Consider the following 6,922-nt stretch of genomic DNA (forward strand, 5'->3'; position numbering starts at 1 on the left):
GCCCGTGTGCTCAGAGGACATTCCCTAAACAGCTGTGATAACCCCATTTGGCCTCTTAGAGTTTCTGACCATGCTGTTTGGGCTGAAAAATGCAGCACAGACTTTCCAACAACTGATGGACTCTGTATTAGAAAATTTAGATTTTCTTTTTTGTTTACCTGGATGACATACTTATCAGCAGTGCGTCCAAATCCAAACATGTATCTCATCTCCTCATACTTTTCAAGCGCTGAAGCCAAGACGGTTTGATTATTAACTCTGCTAAATGCCAGTTTGGGTCATCAACCATTGACTTTCTCGGCCATCACATCTCTGCAGAAGGTGCAAAAGCCTCCAGTCAAAAGAAGCCACTATTATGAATTTCTCACCTCGCTGCTTCAGGCTATGCTGTGGTTGCTGTGCAAGAACAGTTGGTCGGAGGCCTGTGGCAGCCTCTTGTCTTCATTAGCCAGCAGCTCCATCCCCCCCAAAAGCAAGTACAGCACGTTTGACTGTGAACTTCTCAGTCTCTATCTGGCTATTTTTGTTTTCTTCTAGAGGGTCACTATTTCACAGTGTTCGTTAACCACAACCCTTCATGCACACGATGGCCAGACTATCAGACCCTTGGTCTGCACAGCAGCAATGCCAACTGGCCTACATATCCGAGCTCACACCCAATATATGATGCCGTGGCTGATTGCCTCTCACAGCCAGCCACTGGGGCCGTACACACAGGGGTTGACAATGCCAGCATGGCAGCGAGCCAAGTTACTGACCCAGAGATCCAGGCTTAACGAACAGCAGTGACGGGCCTGCATTTGGCTGACATAAGTTTGGGGAAGCTGAGGTTGCCCTCCCCTGTGATCTCTCAGCCGGTTGCTCTCACCCCATAGTGCCCGCAAACTGGAGGTGGACTGTTCTTGACGACATGATCTCTTGCATCCGGGCTGGAAGGCCTCACAGAAACTGGTTACACTGAAGTTAGTGTGGCATGGCCTTAGGAAGGATGTGCGTGATTGGAAAGCAGCCTGTGTGGAGTGCTAGCAAAACTGATGGTCTGAGGCATTGATTTCTCCAACTTCCAGTAATTTCTCCCCCCTCCCTGTCTCTCTCTCTTTTTCCATTCCCCACCTGGTTAAAGACAGAGACTGGTTCTAGATGGAGAGAATTCTGCCTGGAACTCAATGACAGGGATCTGTTCTGGAACCCCTGCTCTTTGAGATTTCAATAAAATACTTAGATGAGAAAGGGGAGGTTTGGTTTAGAAGTTTGCAGATGAATGAATGTCGGTGGAGTTATGGATAGTGTAGAAGGTTGCCATAAGTTACAACAGGACATAGACGGGATGCAGAGCTGGGCTGAGAAGTGGCAGATGGAATTCAACATGGAGAAGTATGAAGTGATTTGCTTTGGAAGGTCAAATTTGTAGGCAGAGTACAGGATTAATGGTAGGATTCTTAGCAGTGTGGAGGAACAGAAGGCTCTTGGGGACCATGTCCACAGATCCATCAAAGTTGCTGTGCAAGTTGATGGTCACCTAGTCACCTGCCTGCTTGTCCTTCTCCCCAACTCCCCACCTTCTTATTCTGGTTTCTGTTCCCTTCCTTCCCAGTCCTGATGAAGGGTCTCAGCTGGAAACATTGACTGTTTATTCTTCTTCATAGATGCTGCCTGACCTGCTGAGTTCCTCCAGCATTTTGTGTGCGCTGCTCTGGGCTTCAGCATCTGCTCTGTTTAAAACTATTTCAGCAGTCGTGGGAGTGGCGCATTAGCTTTTTAAGTTGTGCAGCTAGCCCACTCCTCAAATGGCCTCTGTTTAATTCGGCCTCTGTTTCTGTGTGCAGTGTGCAAACAAGTGCTGTGAATTATTCCTGGTGAAGGTTGTTGGTGGGAGTTCCTGATGGAAATGTAGTGGAGAATAGGTTCCACAGTGATAATTGGATGATGAGATTGCTGTGGGAGCTGGAACAGACTTTCTTCATCCGTTTTGTGTCCTCTTTACTGTGTTTTGCCTTAGTGTCAGTCTGACAGGATTTGCAATCATAAAGACGACTCGGAACATAGTGAGTATGGTAAATAAACCATCTTTCCAACTTGACTCCTGTGCACCAACCTTTCTAAATACAGTGGATTTCAACTTCGTTTGACTGTATTCATTTATGGTTGAATGATAATTAAATCTAAACTTAACTTAATTGGGACATGGCTAATCAGAGCAGCTGCTTAATTGGGTCAACTCTTAAAGAAAAAAACTAATTGAGAAAAAAGCCAAGACTCTGTTTTATTTGGGACTGTTGGCCAATTAATTGTGGCAAGACACTTGCCAAACAGTACCTAACTAGTGTCAGTTGTGTGCACCTGCGTGACTGTTACACACTACACTGTGCTTCAAGCAGTTTTAATTATCATCGGTTTGCATGTTTTTGTATTCAAAAATGCAGCAATTTTTGCCACTGTTAGTTGGCGAGAAATAAGTAGTGAGACCATTCAGAACCATTTTGCTCACTGTGGTTTCAAGCATTCAGGCTTGGAGACGCCAGAAATAGTCTGGAGTGAAAATGAAACAATTCTGTTACTTCAACAAGTTAGGAACTACAAAGAACTTGAAGCTATCGACAATCATCTTGAATGTTACAATGAAAATGAAGATTTAGAGGATGCAATCATTGACAACATTATCAATTATCTACACTAGGTGCCTGTACTGGTTTTGTTCAACAAAATAATATCAGCAGACACTGGATTCCTCCTTTGATAACCGTTAGGAGCTAATACACAGTTTTATAGTACTTTTGTAGTATTGGCAGTGTTCTGTATTTCATTCAAACTCTTCCATCGTGTCCTGGCTAATGGACTACCTGACTGGCAGACCAGTTTGTGCAGCTTCAGAGCTGAGTGTCAGACATGGCTGCAAGCATCACTGGGGCCCCATGGGGAACTGTATTGGCTTCCTTCCTGTTTACCCCATATACCTCAGCTTCAGATACAACACTGAGTCATGTCATCTGCAGAAATTCTCTGATGACTTAGCAATAGTTGGGTGTGTAAAGGGAGGATGGATACAGGGCCTTCGTGAAGGACTTTGTCAAATGGTGCAAACTGAATCATCTGCAGCTCAAATCAGTAAGACAAAGGAGATTGTGATGGACTTTAGGCTTGCCTGTACTGCTCCCTGTTACTATTAATGGTGAGGATGTGGATGTGGTGAGGACCTACAAGTACCCAGGGATGCACCTGGATGACAGACTTGAGTGAGCACCAACACAGAGGCTGTGTACAGGAAGGGCCAGAATCGCTACTACTTCCTGAGGAGACTGAGGTCCTTTGGAGTACGCAGGCCTCTCCTGTTGTCGCCGGTACAATATTCTACATGGTGGTGTGCTGGGGCAATGGCATCAACATGAGCTAATAAGCTCAAACTGATTTGAAAGGCTGGCTCTGTTATGGAAGTTAAACTGAACACACTGGAGGCTGTGGTAGAACAAAATGCCCTACGGAAAATCCTGACAATTCTGGACAATGTTTCTCACCTTGGCTGAACTAAGACAACTGCACTACTTCAAATAGACAGACAACTGTGTTACTCCAAAGAGCACTATAAGAGTTCATTCTTACCCTTGGCCATTAGGCTCTGTAATGAGTTAACCTATAACTGGGGAAGTGATGACCCCCTCCTGTTTTATTCTTTCTACTTCTCTTCTAATATTTGTATATAGGTATATCTGTGCATTTGAAATGCTATGTGACACAGTAATTTCCTTTAGGATCAATAAAGTATCTATCTAATTTGTTCTTCAGTCAAACAGTAGTTTGCCTTTTTTATACATTTTTAACTTTACGAGAAACTTTGGTTAATTGGGGAGCAGCTTAATTGGGCCAAAAAGTACTGGTCCTGATGTGTCCCAAATCCACTGTATTTACAAATGTGGCAAAGACTTTATTAGTGTTTAGTGTGGGTGGGCTTTGTGTTTTCCTGGATCAATTAATAAAATTAATTGAAATAGCTTCTTCCATCTTGAGATTTTAAAATCACAATCAGAATCAGGCTCATCTTCCTGATGAAATTTGTTGTTTTGCAGCAGCAGTACAGTGCAAAACACAAACAAAAATACTATATTTTATAATATTCTATTTCATTTTTAAAAATCAATAAATAATGCAAATATAGAGAAAAATAGTGAGGTAGTATTTATGGACCATTCAGGAATCTGATGGCAGAAGAGAAGCTGTTTCAAAACCAGTGAATGTGTCTCTTCAGGCTCCTGTACCTCCTTCTTGATGGTGGTATTAAGAAGGGGGCATGTTCTGGGTGATAGGTGTCCTTAATGGCAGATGCTGTCTTCCTAAGGTATTGCCTTTTGAAGGTAAACACAAAAGACCCTGCAGATGCCGGAAATCCAGAGCAACACACACAAAATGCTGGAGGGACTCAGCAGGTCATGCTCTATGAAGCTCTGTGAAGAGGAATAAGAAGTCAATGTTTCAGTCTGAGACCCTTCGTCGGAACTGGAAAGGAAGGGAGAAGGTACCAGAATAAAGAGGTGGGGAAGGGAAAGGAGGAGAGCTAGAAGGTGAGTGGCAAATCCAGGCGGGTGAGAAAGATAAACAGCTGGAGAGGAAGGAATCTGAGAGCAAAGGAGAGTGGACCATGGGAGAAAATGAATGAGGAAGGGACTGAGGGGGATGACATGGGCAGGTGAGGAGGAGAGGTAAAGGGCCAGAGTAGGGAATGGAAGAAGAGGGATGGGGGAGGGAAAAGATTACTGGAAGGAGAACTATGTGTTCATGCCATCAGGTTCGAGACTAGCTGGACAGAATATGAGGTGTTGCTCCTCCACTCTGAGAGTGGACTCATCATGGAAAAAGAGGAGGCCATAGACTGACATGTTGGAATGGAAATGCGGATAGGAATTAAAATGCTTGGCCACAGGGAAATCATGCTTTTGGTGGATGGAGCAGAGGTGTTCAACAAAGAGGACCCCCAACTTATGACAGTTATCACCAGTATAGAGGAGGCCATATCAGGAGCTCTGGATGCAATAGATTAGCTGCTGAAGTGTTGCCTCTCCTGGAAGGACAATTGTGGCCCTGAGGAGAGTATGGGCAGGTTTAGCATTTCAGTTGCTTGCAGGAATAAGTGCCGGGGGGAGATTAGTGTGAAGGGGAGGTAAAGATATGTTTGGTGGTAGCATCCAGTCAAAGATGGCAGAGGTTGTCGAGAATGATGTCCTGTTGAAGATGGGCCTTCACATTCAATACATTATTCTTACCAACTATCCACTCTCCGCTCCTGTCAGATTCCTTCTTCTCCAGCCCTTCAGCTTTCCCACCCACCTACTTCTAGCTGGTCCTCCTTCCCCTCCTTATTCTGGCATCTTCCCCTTTCCTTTCCAATCCTGAAGAAGGGCCTTGGCCCGAAAAATAATTTCCATAGGTGCTGCCTGACCTACTGAGTTCCTTCAGAATTTTGTGTGTTGCCTTTACAAGGTGTTCTCGAAGTCAGTAAGGCCAGTGTCCACAATGCAGCTGGCTGAGTTTACAACTTGCTGCAGCTTTTTCCAATCCTGTGCAGCGTGTGCCCTCCATACCCTCTGGTGATGCAACCAGAAATTATAATAGGAGTCTCACCTTTTGATTAAAGTATTACAGCATTGTATTAAATCAGAATCCTTGCTCTTAGTGAAACATTGTGGTGTTGTGTGAAAGTCTCAGAGGACACCGCATCGGGTTTAATTTTAGCGTGTCTCAGTGACCATCTACTAACACATTGGACAGCTGTTTCACGGTGAAACTGAATCTGGGACAAATGTTCCATGAACCACATTTAGGTTCATTCCCAATGAGTCTTCAGTTACACCGAATCGATCACCGGAAAAGTACACTGGACTGAGCACATTGACTTTATTGTAAAGTTAGGGAGATGGTGGGCAAGATTAGGGTGGTTGTGTGGTGATGAGAATTGGTATGTCACTGAAGACCCTTGCAAATTTCTACAGATATACTGTGGAGAAAATTCCAACTGGCTGTGTAACCGTCTGGTATGGACGGGCCACTGCATAGGATCAGAAAAAGTTGCAGAGGGTTGCAAACTTAGCTAGCTCCATCATGGGCACCAGCCTCAAAAAGGCAGCATCCATCATTAAGGACCCCCATCACCCGCTTTTCATGGCTACTATCATGGAGTAAGTACAGAACCTGGAAGACAGATACTGAACATTTCAGGAACAGATTCTTCAACTCCACATCAGATTTCTAAATGGCACAAAAATACAACTGCAGAAGCTGTGGATCAAAGAATACGTACACAACGCTGGAAGAACTCAGCAGGTCAGGCAGCATCCGTGAGAAAAGAGTAGCCAAAGTTTTGGGCCGAGACCCTTCATCAGGAAATCAGGATTTCTCGGCCCGAAACGTAGGCTGCTCTTTTCTCACGGATGCTGCCTGACCTGCTGAGTTCTTCCAGCGTCGAGTATGTAAGATTTCTAAATGGACAGTGAACACTACCTCACTGTTTTACTCCCTCTCTTTTTGCACTACTTAATTTTCTTTTTTAAACATACTGTAGCGATGTGCTACACCCAGCGCTGAATTAACGACACGCAGTAAGTCGGTTAGTCGTTTCCAGACGAGTTTATTCAAACTTGGCGGCGCTGGCATTTAATCCCGCGCGCCCGCCCTCTCCGGGCGGAAATGACGTCGGACGTGAATTACCAAAGTCACCCCCCCCGCGCGCTTGCTATTGGTGAGCCGGTGCGCCTGCGCAGAAAGTGGGTCGCCGCAGTACTGTAATATATTGTAATTTAAGTTTTTTATTATTATGGATTGCAATCTTCTGCTGTTGCAAAACAGAATATTTCACGACATATGCCAGTGATATTAAACACGATTCACATCCTGGTGTATACGGACTGCTCAATGGGGCGTGTGAAACTCAGGGAAA

Source organism: Hypanus sabinus, chromosome 6 (genome assembly GCF_030144855.1).
Source record: "Hypanus sabinus isolate sHypSab1 chromosome 6, sHypSab1.hap1, whole genome shotgun sequence".
Classification (NCBI taxonomy): domain Eukaryota; kingdom Metazoa; phylum Chordata; class Chondrichthyes; order Myliobatiformes; family Dasyatidae; genus Hypanus; species Hypanus sabinus.